The sequence below is a fragment of the Octopus sinensis genome, linkage group LG1 (assembly GCF_006345805.1).
Source record: "Octopus sinensis linkage group LG1, ASM634580v1, whole genome shotgun sequence".
Classification (NCBI taxonomy): Eukaryota; Metazoa; Mollusca; class Cephalopoda; order Octopoda; family Octopodidae; genus Octopus; species Octopus sinensis.
This window is the reverse complement of record NC_042997.1, coordinates 127301626-127316269: the sequence shown is the minus strand read 5'-3', so window position 1 is coordinate 127316269 and position 14644 is coordinate 127301626. Positions and strand designations below refer to the sequence as shown.

The window sequence follows — 14644 nt, the reverse complement described above, 5'->3', positions numbered from 1 at the left end:
TATGGTTAGGCATTGAATCAACTAGTTTATTGCAGGTGCTAGGAGCAATTTTACTCCATTCTTCTCTCGACTTTTGGTACAAATGCTCTTTATTTTTAATTGTTGTGTTCCTGATAACTTCACCCAATGTTTCTCATAACTGTTTGATCAGATTTAGATTGGGACTTTGAGCTGGCCAGTCCATGGGAACAATACCTTGTATCTCAAACCATTGATGAGTATTCTTTGCTGTATGACATGTAGCGTTATCCTGTTGAAAGATAACACCGTTTTTTGACAGTCCTGGATGCAATTTAGTAATTGATGGCTCGAAAACATGATAACATAGAAACATAGGTAGCTGAATTTATCCTTCCCTGACATGAAAACATTTTTCCAGGTCCTGTGGCAAACATGCAGGCCCACACCATGATAGAACCACCTCCATGTTTTATGGTTGGTACTAGGCATTCAGCCTTAAATGCTTCCCCAACTCTGCAATGCATGAAAGTTGCACTAAATGTACCGAAAACCTGAGTAAAAACATGAAAAATAGAATTAGCTTTATGTTGGATACTTTTTTATATATTTTGGGCAACAAGCCAGTTACATTAAGTTCATATGTTGATTGAATACATGTGCTATCTTACCTCATAGTTAATTTCATCAGACCATATGACTTTTGACCATTGACTGGTCCAATTTGAGATGTTGAAAGACACCTGTTGTTATTTTCTTGTTTGTATTCATAATTGTGTACCATGTTCTCTGTTTTTTGTCTTTGTTGCCATACACATTCACCAGCTTGCTAAAAAAAGTGGTCTAATGCTCATAGCTTAGACTTTTTTGGGGGGCAACCAGATCAAACCGTCTCAAGTGTAACTGCCCGAAACGGTCGTGACTTCTGGGACTTGACTGAAGAAAGAGGGCCACGAATGACCCATCTTTTTTTGCCTGTCCTTCTAATTGGTGTTTCTCTTGTTCGCTTTGTATCATCTATCTGTCTGAATGTTTTATTGCACTCTATTGCGTTTTTGTTTCATTTTTATATTTATACATATAAAGGCTTGGCCAAAAGTATTAGGCCACCCCAATGTTTTGGGACTCTGCTATCTCAATGTTAATGAAACTCGTGCATATGGTAGATTATGGTATATTTCACAATATGCATTAGTTTTAATATCTGGTTGACCCTCCTTAAGCATCAATTACCACTTTTATACTGTACTGTACATATGCAAATAATTATGAGTGAGACCAACGTCCAAAATGAACTTATGCTTCCTTGATTATTTCAGAGTTTTATGCTAAAATACATTGCAGTTGCAGTGGTGGTGGTGGTGGTGATGGTGGTGGTGGTGGTTCATCTGAAGCTGGTGGTGATGGTCACTGCAGAAACGGGAATAGTTATAGTGGTTGCATTTGTCATGAAAAGGCTATTTGCAATGAAATGATAGCCATAGACGCCAGTGGTGTTAGGTAAGAGTTAATGGTGGAGGTCATGGTAGGTGAAGACGAGAGGTAGAAGCAGAGCATAATGATAAATGTGATGACATTGAGGATAGTTTTAGTCAGCCTTAACTATAAGAGCTCAACTTATTCAATTAATATGCAACAGACATACCTCAACTGCAATAAAAGTCCAAGTATTTCTATTGAAAAGCCTTACTTGTTGCTAGATAACAGTCTTGTTGATAGTGTAGTGAGAGATATAATAATAGGTGGTGATTTTAAACTATGATACCTGCACCTGGAGAAAAGTGATGCTTCCTAATTTGTCCAACCAAGCACAGGAAATAGATATCAAATGATGATGACAGTGATGATGATGATGATGATGATGACGATGATGGTGGCAGTGGTGGTGGTTGTGATGGTTGTGATAGTGGTGGTGCTGGTGGTATTGGTGGTGCTGGTGGTGATGGTGGTGCTGGTGGTGATGGTGATGGTGGTGCTGCTTCATCATAATGATGAAGATGATGGTGAATCTTGGCACAAAGCCAGCAATTTTGCAGCAAAATAGATTGCTTGATTGCATCAAATCCATTCATTAACAGGTACTTAATTTATTTTGAACTCAGTTGGAATGAAAGGTAAAGCTGACCTTCATGGGGTTTGAACTCAGAATGTAAAGAGCCAGGAAAAAAATTTTTCAAGTATTTTTTTCCAATACGCTAATGACTCCACCAATGCTGTTGACAGCACCAAGAGACATATCTGTGTGAGAAGTGACAACAGAAGCCCAGGGCCCACCATATCCATAGATGTAGCAATGGCATCTTAGATACCAACAAATGGTAAAGATGACATCAGTATTTCCATGTCATCATCATCATCATCGTCGTTTAACGTCCGTTCTCCATGCTAGCATGGGTTGGACGGTTCGACCGGGGTTCTGGGAAGCCAGAAGGCTGCACCAGGCTCCAGTCTAATTTGGCAATGTTTCTACAGCTGGATGCCCTTCCTAACGCCAACCACTCCGTGAGTGTAGTGGGTGCTTTTTACGTGCCACCTGCACAGGTGCCAGGCGGGGCTGGCAACGGCCACGGTCAGATTGGTGTATTTTATGTGCCACCGGCACGGAAGCCAGTCGAGGCGGTGCTGGCATCGGCCACGAGTCGGATAGTGCTTTTTACGTACCACCAGACCAGGGATCCTGGCTGGTTCAATTCGATTTCGATTTCGCTTGCCCCAACATGTCTTCACAAGCAAAGGGGGTTGGCAAGGGTGCCTGTCGTACGGTCGCATTGGAGTATTTTACGTGCCACGGCCACGAGTCGGATAGTGCTTTTTACGTACCACCAGACCAGGGATCCTGGCTGGTTGCAAATATATATCTTCTTCTTGTTCTTATCCTCCTCCTTCTCCTTCTTCTTCTTCTTCTTCTTCTTCTTCTTCTTCTTCTTCTTCTTCTTCTTAATCCTTTTTGCCCCTTGTGGAGCATAGGGCCAGTTTCCCAGTCCCTTGCTGTATAGGTTACCCACCTGGATGGGACGCCAGTCCATCGCAGGTGAGCTGCTAGATTTTTGGGGAGGTAACCAATCAATTAGATCGAACCCAGTATGCAACTGGTACTTAATTTATCGACTCTGAAAAGATGAAAGGCAAAGCCAACTTTGGCGGAATTTGAGCTCAGAACATATAGACAGTCAAACTACTGCTAAGCATTTCACCCGGCATGTTAACGTTTTTGTCAGCTTGCCCCCTCGGAGGAAGAGTATACTTATATATAATATATCGGAGTAGTAGATGCCATTGTAGTGATGATTGAAGAGGAAAAGGGAGTAAACCAGACATCTGTAAGCCTCTTGTTGTAAAGGGAGTTTGTCATTGATTTTTGTGAACCAGTTGTAAGACTTTGTTCTAGATGTAGTCTGAAATGTTTATGCAGGCAGTAATGGGAGTAGCAGCAGCAGTAGAAGCAGCAGTAAAAATAACAGCACTGTCCATGATGTGGTCTCAGATGTTTTTGTATAGAAGCAGCAACAGCAGCAATGGCAGCAGTGTCCCAGATGAAGTCAAGCATGTCAATGTATGTAGTAGTGACAACAGCAGCAGCAATGTTCTACATGTGGTCAAGGATGCAGCAGCACCAACCCAGATGGGATCAGCAGCATGTATGTTTGTAGCAGCAGCAGCAGCAGCAGCAGTTGTAGCAGCGTCCCATATGTAGTTTAGAATATCTATGCATGTAGTAGCAGTAGAGGCAGCAGCAGCAGTGTCCCAGATGCATGGGTAGAGGGATATGTAGAAGGTCATTGATTTCTTTGATCTGAAGTACATGTTGACCTTGAAGAAAAGGCTTAATGTTTAGCTTGTAGTTTTGGTAGAGTTGGGCTTAAGCGATGACCACATTATAGCATCAGTGCTTACAGTGTCTAACATAGGCGCAGGAGTGGCTGTGTGGTAAGTAGCTTGCTTACAAACCACATGGTTCCAGGTTCAGTCCCTCTGCGTGGCATCTTGAGCAAGTGTCTTCTACTATAGTCTTGGGCCAATCAAAGCCTTGTGAGTGGATTTGGTAGATGGAAACTGAAAGATTCCCAACTAGTGTTTCAGTCGATAAAACAAGTATCAGTCAAACACTGGAGGTTGATGTAACCAATTTATCCCCTACTTTGAAATTGCTGGCCTTGTACCCAAATTTGAAACCAATATATGTTGACAAAGGTCAACAGGACATTACTGGATGAAGCAACTGACTAGATTAGAAGTTGGGAATCAGAACGAAGAAGTAGAGCCACTGAAGGTACCACGTATACTCTTTATTCTTTTACTCTTTTGCTTGTTTCAGTCTTTTGAATGCAGCCATGCTGGAGCACCAAATCCACTCACAAGGCTTTGATTGGCCCAAGACTATAGTAGAAGACACTTGCTCAAGATGCCACGCAGAGGGACTGAACCTGGAACCATGTGGTTTGTAAGCAAGCTACTTACCACACAGCCACTCCTGCGCCTATGTTAGACACTGTAAGCACTGATGCTATAATGTGGTCATCGCTTAAGCCCAACTCTACCAAAACTACAAGCTAAACATTAAGCCTTTTCTTCAAGGTCAACATGTACTTCAGCTCAAAGAAATCAATGACCTTCTACATATCCCTCTACCCATGCATCTGGGACACTGCTGCTGCTGCCTCTACTGCTACTACATGCATAGATATTCTAAACTACATATGGGACGCTGCTACAACTGCTGCTGCTGCTGCTGCTGCTACAAACATACATGCTGCTGATCCCATCTGGGTTGGTGCTGCTGCATCCTTGACCACATGTAGAACATTGCTGCTGCTGTTGTCACTACTACATACATTGACATGCTTGACTTCATCTGGGACACTGCTGCCATTGCTGCTGTTGCTGCTTCTATACACAGAAACATCTGAGACCACATCATGGACAGTGCTGTTATTTTTACTGCTGCTTCTACTGCTGCTGCTACTCCCATTACTGCCTGCATAAACATTTCAGACTACATCTAGAACAAAGTCTTACAACTGGTTCACAAAAATCAATGACAAACTCCCTTTACAACAAGAGGCTTACAGATGCCTGGTTTACTCCCTTTTCCTCTTCAATCATCACTACAATGGCATCTACTACTCCGATATATTATATATAAGTATACTCTTCCTCCGAGGGGGCAAGCTGACAAAAACGTTAACATGCCGGGTGAAATGCTTAGCAGTATTTTGACTGTCTATATGTTCTGAGCTCAAATTCCGCCAAAGTTGGCTTTGCCTTTCATCTTTTCAGAGTCAATAAATTAAGTACCAGTTGCATACTGGGGTCGATCTAATCGATTGGTTACCTCCCCAAAAATCTCGGGCCATGTGCCTAGAGTAGAAAAGAATATAAACATTATTCTGCCAAGGTTGACTTTGCCTTTCATCCTTTCGGGGTTGATAATTTAAGTACCAGTTGCATACTGGTGTCGATCTAATTGACTGGACCCAGCCCCTCCCACAAAATTTTGGGCCTTGTGCCTAGAGTAGAAAAGAATATAAGCATTATTCTGCCAAGGTTGACTTTGCCTTTCATCCTTTCAGAGTCAATCAATTAAGTACTAGTTGCATACTGGAGTCAGTCTAATTGACCGGCCCCCTCCCCAAATATTTTGTGCCTTGTACCTAGTGTAGAAAAGAGTATACTCTTCTTCTATCACCATACATCACCACACCTATTATGTTTCTTATCCCAGATACTGCACTAAACCCTTCTTCCAATCTCATCTCCCTAGAAGGGCAGTTTTCTTCAAATCATTCTCTGCCAGATTTTTCTTGCAGTTATTGATCTGCACTGTATAAATACAATATCAAACATCATAAGTTCATTAGGTCATAGAGACTACCTTTAGACTCTGAATTCTGAAATTATGAAGGGTGGTTAGTAAAGGAGATATAATGATGTGCATCATACTACATCAAACTGCACAAGGATTCAGTATAACAGGTGCAGGTGGGAGTGTATGGTAAGAAGTATGCTTCCCAACCCCATGGATTTCAGTTCAGTTCCACCGTGTGGCACTTTTGGGCAAGAGCCTTCTATCATAGCCTCAAGCCGACCAGGCTTTGTGAGTGGATTTGGTAGACAAAAACTGAAAGAAACTGAAAAGCAACGAGCTGGCAGAAACGTTAGCACATCGGGTGAAATGCTTAGTGGTATTTGGTCTGTCTTTACATTCTGAGATCAAATTCCACCAAGGTTGACTTTGCCTTTCATATTTTCAGGGTCGATAAATTAATACCAGTTACTCACTGGGGTCGAGTTATCAACTTAATCCCTTTGTCTGTACTTGTTTGTCCCCTCTATGTTTAGCCCTTGTGGACTATAAAGAAATAAGAAACTGAAAGAACTCAGTGTGTGTGTGTGTGTGTGTGTGGTGTGTGTGTGTGGTGTGTGTGTGTGTGTGTGTGTGTATGTGTGCGTGCATGCGTATGTTTGTGTGTTTGTGTTTGTGTGTGTGTGTCTGTCTGTCTGTCTTTGTGTTGTGTTTGTTCCTCACCACCAGTGTGTTTACATCTCTGTAACTTAGCAGCTTGGCACAACAGACCGATATAATAAGTACCAAGCTTAAGAAATAGAAACAAGTCCTGGAGTAGATTCATTTGACTAAAATTCTTCAAGGCAGTGCCCCAGCATGGCCACAGTCTAATGACTGAAGCAAGTAAAAGCATAAGAGAAAAAATAAAAGAGAACATTTGCATTGTACATATTCTGTCAGTTTTACACCATCCTCATTCATTGTCTCTATCAACAGTTTCTTTTGTTATTGTTTTTAAAACCATTTACTCAAGTTTTGCTTCAACACCAATATGATGATCATGTGATCACATGACCGATCAGGCTATCAGATGTTGCTACACATCACTGGTCACAATGTGCTTCACATTGTTTTAGCCTTCAATGATGCCACCCCACTGGCTAAGCAAGCAGGCCAACAGAAGAAAGAGTGAGAGAAAGTTGTGGTGAAAAAGTACAGCAGGGATCACCACCACCCCACTGCTGGAGCCTCATGGAGCTTTAGGTGTTTTCGCTCAGTAAACACTCACGACAGCCAGCCTGGGAATCAAAACTGCGATCCTACAACCATGAGTTCGCTGCCCTAATCACTGGGCCATTGCACCTCCACCAATACAATGATAACTCTAAACATTAATCACTATTTTACCATACCAGGTGACCTCCTTTGGTCATGAATGACCATGCGTTTGCACCTAGGAAGTTACCCTCTGAGGCACAAGTCCAGGGAGGGTTGTTTTATAGAAGACCAGCAGTCGCCCATGCATACCAGCCTCCCGTTCACCATGCCACTGATGTTATCCAAGGGAAAGGCAAAGGGGGCCGATACAGCTTGATACCAGTGGTGTCACAACTCCTTTCTACAGCTGAGTGAACTGGAGCAACATGAAATCAAGTGTATCGCTCAAGAACTCAGCACAAAGCCAAGTCCAGGAACCAAACTCACAGCCTCACTATCATAAGCTCAATGCTCTAACCACTGAGCCATGCACCTTCATTATTTACCACACCAAACATTAGTTTAACAGATTAATCATATGTGAAGACGTGTGGCCAAGTGGTTAAGGTGTTGTATTCACAATTGCCAGATCAAAGGCTCAAATCTTGAACCAGGTATCATGATATGTTACTCTCTTTACTCTTTACTCTTTTACCTGTTTCAGTCATTTGACTGCTGCCATGCTGGAGCACTGCCTTTAGTCGAGCAAATCGACCCCAGGACTTATTCTTTGTATGCCTAGTACTTATTCTATTGGTATTTTTTGCTGAACCGCTAAGTTACAGGGACGTAAATACACCAGCATCGGTTGTCAAGCAATGTTGGGGGGACAAACACAGACACACAAACATATACTCACACATACACACACACATATATATATATATATATATATATATATATATATATATATTATATTAAATTAGGGATTTATTCCCTAATATTTATTATTATATATATATATATATATATACATATATACGACAGGCTTCTTTCAGTTTCCATCTACCAAATCCACTCACAAGGCTTTGGTTGGCCCAAGGCTATAGTAGAAGACACTTACCTAAGGTGCCACACAGTGGGACTGAACCTGGGACCATGTGGTTGGTAAGCAAGCTACTTACCACACAGCTACTCCTGCGCCTGTTCTTGAACAAAACAATTCATTACACATTGCTCTAGTTCTTTGTGCTGACCAGCACATCAAAGAATAGACCCAATGTTTCCTCCATTGAAAAAAGGGGACATAAAATAGTTTGAAGTAAGATTCGCCCCCTGACTTCATAAAACCCTCACCAGCAATTACTGAATGAAACAGACCCATGAAGGCAGAGGACAGTGGCCTGTGTGGTGCAAAGGTATTATCCACCAGCAAATAACCAACAAATTGTGGCCGCAGCTACACACTTTTGCAGTGCATGACCACCACCTCCTCCTCCTCCATCACCTAGAAGTTATTATCATTTTATTATTCTGCTGAAGGTATACTTCTCCGATTTATTTACTGTAGCACATCTAGATTTGACAAGATATGACATTTGTTATGTCTTTAAGTCTTTCACTGTGGTAGATTCCTGAATGTCAGGAACTATTAAGGTTCACTGAAGCCATAAGGAAATGTTTCTGACCGTAAGAAAGCAATGTCAACAATAGATTTTGAAACACATCGTTATATCTGCAATTGCTGTCGACTACTGTTAACTCTTCATTCCCAGATTCCATATATATATATATATATATATATATAATATATATATACATGTATATATATATATACATGTATATATATATATGTATATATATATATATATGTATATATATATATATAATATATAATATATATATATATATATATATATATATATATATATATATATATATATACATGTATATATATATATTATATATATATATATATGTATATATATAGATAAGAAAGTTGGTTTGTGAAAGCACGTGGTTGATATATAGAAAATAGTAAAAAGTGAAAAACCTACAGAAGGCTTGTTTTAAAAGCCTTCTGTAGTTTTTTCACTTTTTACTATTTTCTATGTATATATATATATATATGTATATATATATATTCTGTGTGTGTGTGTGTGCATGCATCTGTCTGTTTGTCTGTATGTATGTATATTTACATGTCTATGTATATATACAGTTTACTGTTCTGCTATGGTAAGATCAAGAAAAAAAAGCACTCCATCCAATGAGAGATAAATGTTATTCAATGTGCACAGGGTAAAGATAAGACCTACTAATAGTTCATTACTGTGAAGACATGTGGCTAGGTAGTCTTTATACCATGCCTTGTATCTCCAAGCAACCTTCTGGCTCTCAGCACATGGTCTGTTCTAATTGAAAATAATCAAGATGCTGATACATCAGAAACTATGAGAAATAAAAGAACATGGAAAACAAAAAAGATTAATTAAAAAAGTGAGAAGGTGAAAAAAAATAGAAAAAGAAAAGAAAATTAGAGTTATGTCCCCTTTGACACTAGAAGCCATAATTTAACTAGTTGTAGTAAAATAATTCAACAATGAGGGGTCCAGAGTCTTTGAGATAGCTGCCCAATCTGGAGAGAGTGGTGTCCTGCAGTTACCAAAAGAAATTTGACCATATGCTTACATTTCCAGATCCAAAGTCTGGTGTTAGGAAGAACATCCAGTCAAAGGAAACATGCCAAAGCAGGCACTGAAGTATGAGGCCATTTTTGGGGCTGATCATCATCATCATCATCATCATCATCGTTTAACATCTGCTTTCCATGCTAGCATGGGGTGGACGATTTGACTGAGGACTGGTGAACCAAATGGCTGCACCAGGCTCCAATCTTGATCTGGCAGAGTTTCTACAGCTGGATGCCCTTCGTAACGCCGACCACTCCGAGAGTGTAGTGGGTGCTTTTATGTGCCACCAGCATCAGGGCCAGTCAAGCGGTACTGGCAATGGCCAAGCTCAAATGGTGTTTTTTACATGCCACCTACACAGGAGCCAGTCCAGCGGCACTGGCAATGACCTTGCTTGAATGTTTTCTCATGTGCCACCGTCCAACCCAAACCAGCATGGAACATAGGTATTAAATGATGGTGATGATGATGATGATGTTGATGATGATGATGATGATGATGATGATGATGATGATGGTGATGATCATCATCATCATCATCAGCATCATCAGCATCATCATATCATCATCATCATCATCATCAGCATCATCAGCATCATCATATCATCATCATCATCATCATGAGAAGGAGGATGAGCAGGGGGGTATATGGAACTATAGAGTTGTGAAAGAATACCAAGTTCAATTCTTCTTGGAATTATATCTTTGAAGCAGAAGTGCTCCACTGTGCATAGTTATATTAGATATAATTCAGAGAAACAAGATTATCAATGGTCTCTGTAAGACCCAGGGTTGCAATGAAATATGCATCCTCATTATTTATTTCAAAAGAAAGGCATGAATATCACATAATCTTACTTTTCACCTTCACAAATCAGAAGTTTTGTGCTGATGGAAAAAAAATCAATATTTTAATAACTATCACATCATATTTATTTCCTGTATCTGAGAAACATGGAGAGAGGGGGAGGGAGAGACGGGAGAGAGGGAGAGAGGGAGAGTGAAAGAGATGCAGTGAGAGAGAGAGAGTAAGTGATGCAGTGAGGGAGAGAGAGAGAGAGGGAAATGCAGTGAGAGAGAGAGAAAGAGATACGGTTAGAGAGAAGGGGAGGGAAGGGTGGGAGACAAAAAATAACAACAACAAGTGAAGGAAAGATTTTGTAAAGAATCTATTTTATTTGTTCAATTTCTCTTTTGTGATAAAAATTAATTTAATCTGAAGAGAGAAAAAAAATAGAAAAGACGAAAATTTGCACAGCTCCAAATCAATCTATTGTGATTATAACATTTCAGCGGTGTGGATTTCACAACATCTCATTACTAATGAAATTTCTTGCATGATTTTTTCTAGTTATGCAATAGAAATTGCAAAGGAGATGTGTAGATTGTGATTGAGAATAGGAAACAATGAAATTGTCCTCCTGGGAGGTTCTAATGTATTCAAAAAATGTCAATTTTAATAATAGTCTAATGTAGACATTTACAAAAATACAAATCAGTTATGTATGCCATTAAAGCGAGAGGCTGGCCATTTCTGGTGGAGGAAAACCAGAAAGACTAACATTTAGGAAAACTTCCCAGTCGCTGTATCTTACTATAAAATGTTTATGCGTTGAAGAAATATTTAAATATTTTCTGTAGTTTACATTCTTCCAACACAGCAGTGATTAACAGTTAAAAGCAAACTGATGCACTTAGAACAGCTTGGACACTTAACTATATTCTACACAAGCACGAGATGACTACTATTGATATTTCTGGTTTTTCATTTTGCTGTTCTCCTTCAATAAAATAGATTTATTAGAATGGTGTCAAAACTACATTGTGCCGAAGATTTTGTAGGATCCTCAGAATAATTGGAGTTCATTCTTCAATAAACATAAAAAATGTTATTCAAACTATAGCAAACTTTGGTACATTGTGGAAGAGGTTGGTGAATTTCCTGTAAGATCTTAGAAAAACAAACACATATTTTTTGCTTAAAATGAGAAAACAGATGGCCAAGTTGACAAGGAACCAGAGTCAACAGAATGGTTAATGGTTCATGGTTCATCTTCTGTTGCAGCTGCTACATGTTTTTATAGCCATTATATTTATTTGTCAATGGGCAAATCCACCTAATCTACATTATTGCTGTATTTTAGCCCTGTGGGTCAGTCCAATAATCTTACCTTACTGTTAAACATAGTTTATCAAGAAATATTTGACTCGATGTGTTCTTTTCATTTAAAATGGTAGACTATCATCCTCCTCATCATCATCATCGAAATTTAACACCCGTTTTCCACACTGACATGGGTTGGATGATTTGATGGGTGCATCAAGATGGGGTGCTCCAAGACGGTTTGATGGGTGTACCAAGCTGCACTTTCTGCTTTGGCAGGGTTTCTACTGTCGGATGCTCTTCTTAACAGCAACCATTTTGCAGAGTGGACTGAGAGATGTGCATGTGGCACCAGCCACAGTGAGGTGACCAAGTAACTTGCAGGACAAAGCTTTTCAATTAATGGTGGGGAGAAGCACTGAGGGAGGTGGTTTTGTGCCAGGTTATGAGAGGCCAGAGTATGAACAGAAACTGGTGTCATGCAGGAGAGGAGATACAAGGCTACCTCAGTTGGAGAGAAGAGAGAGAGAGAGAGAGGAAAGAGAGAGTGAGTAGAGAGGGATAGAGAGAGAGAGAGTGAGTGGAGGGGGACAGAAAGAGAGGTGGGACAAGATGGTGAAGTTGTGAGCAACAGAAACAGCAAGCTAGCAGAAACGTTAGCGCACCGGATGAAATGCTTAGCAGTATTTCATCTGCCGCTACGCTCTGAGTTCAAATTCCACCGAGGTCGACTTTGCCTTTCATCCTTTTGGGGTCGATTAAATAAGTACCAGTTACGCACTGGGGTCGATGTAATCGACTTAATCTGTTTGTCTGTCCTTGTTTGTTCCCTCTGTGTTTAGCCCCTTGTTGGTAGTAAAGAAATAGAAATAGGTATTTCGTCTGCCACTACATTCTGAGTTCAAATTCTGCCAAGGTTGACTTTGCCTTTCATCCATTTGGGCTTGATAAAATAAGTACCAGTTATGCACTGGAGTTGATATAATCGACTTAATCCGTTTGTCTGTCCTTGTTTGTCGTTTCTATGTGTAGCCCCTTGTGGGTAGTAAAGAAATAAGATGGTGAAGCTCTGATGAATTTATGGGGGAGTGCACATAGTGAAGTGAACCAGGGTTTGAGTAGAATGGGTGTGTAAGTTTGTAAGATTGTGAAAGGAGAGTGTATGATAGAGGATAGGGGAGGGGAATGTAGTGTGTGGACACAGGTAAGGAGAGGGTGTGTTAGGGGATTATGTAGTGGAGAAAAAGATTTGACAGGGACATATTGTGTAAAGGTAAGTTCCTGAGGGAGAGCGGAAGATAGAAGGAAGAGGGATACAGAGAGTGGAGAACATGGGTGGAAGCAGGAATGTGTTGGCAAGATGGTATATGGGGAAGAGGTTTGTCTTGGATAGATTATGTGCAAGGGTTTGGAGGGACATAAAGAACATGCTTTTTATGCCCTCAATTATACTTAACTGGACGTATCTTTTCAAGTACAGCAAATTGTCAATTATCTCAATATTTTGTTATCACCTCCGTGAGGAACAACATCTGAAGATTATCTTTCACTATTTTGTCCCACATCTTCCTAGGTCTCCCTCAAAATTTAAAGTTTCTTCCAATTTTAAAGATCAGCACTTCTTTGTACAGCTGTCGTCATCCATATACATCACTTGACCATATCAGTGCATTCTTCTCTCTTGCACACTACATCTGATGCATCTTATGGCCATTTTTTCTATTGAAACATTTACACTTTGTTGCACATGCACACAGACATTGAACATCTAAGGGAGCATGCAGGCTTCATTTCTTCCAAGCCTTCACATATCCTCTGCATTCACAGTCCATGATTCAATAATATGTAGCATAATATGTCTGTACACAGGCATCATATAATATGCCTTTCATTCTGATGAAGAGACCTTCTGTTATGAACAAAGTGTCATTTAAGGATTATTTGACTGCTGTGTCTAGTGTATCTAGTGACCATGTAGAGGCTCTCAGAACATACCATATCTGATATAATATTGTATGAAAGTAGTAAGCAGTTCAAATATGCTTGTGGTATATTCAAGCCCATAAGAAAACCATTTACTGTATTTTGTCACCTAAAATTTTTTTTGCTATAGCCAGCTTGCAGTGTCCCTAACCAGACTATGGATGCATGCATTTTGGAGTGGTTATCTCCTCTTCCGCACCAGAAATCAGAATGTTGTGAAATGACAAGAGAGACAAGTCACTCTTAATGTATTCTTAATCATAGTACTATTACTGGTTGCACTAGCCAGCAGCTCACCATAAATAAAATATGGATTGAAAGCACTAAGTAGTATAAATGAAATGGTTGCATAAAGGAAGAGAGAGAGATATAGATAGTGGCAAGTGCCAGGGCATATATCTGATATAATTGACCTTTTTAACAAGTAATGAGTTGCCTTTTACTGCAACCATTTCATCATAAGGAAAAACCTTGCAGTACAGTAGTGATGTTGGTTGTGATAATGGTGGTTGTTATCATGTTGTAGTTTAGGTGATAGTTGTAGTAATAGTAGTACAGGTTGCAGTTGTGTTCGTAATAATGGTGATGATTTTATATGATTGTGTTGGTAGGAAAATAGATGTTGATGGTAATAGTGGTAGCAGTGATGGTACTAGCAGCAGTGGTGTTAGTACTATTGGTAGTGGTACTTGTAGTAATGGTGGTGGGGGTGGTAATGATGATCAGTGGCAGACTGGCCAGGTTGCCAGCTTGCCCGATAGCAAGTGGGCCCCTGCGCCATTAGAATCCATATATGGGAGCCCATGTTAGTATCTAAGGGGCCCATCCCATCAAGTTTGTAAATTTTTTTATTCACTCTTGGAAGAATGCATTAATTATTTCAGCCTGGCTGAAATAATTAATTGTAAATGCAGGTGGGTCGCTT

General features: G+C 40.0%; 1 protein-coding gene across 1 annotated transcript in view; it reads left to right on the top strand.

The window, feature by feature from the left end:
- The window catches only part of LOC115218637 (M protein, serotype 5-like), a 943546-nt gene that overhangs the window by 457186 nt on the left and 471716 nt on the right, over positions 1-14644 (top strand). The window lies entirely within an intron of this gene.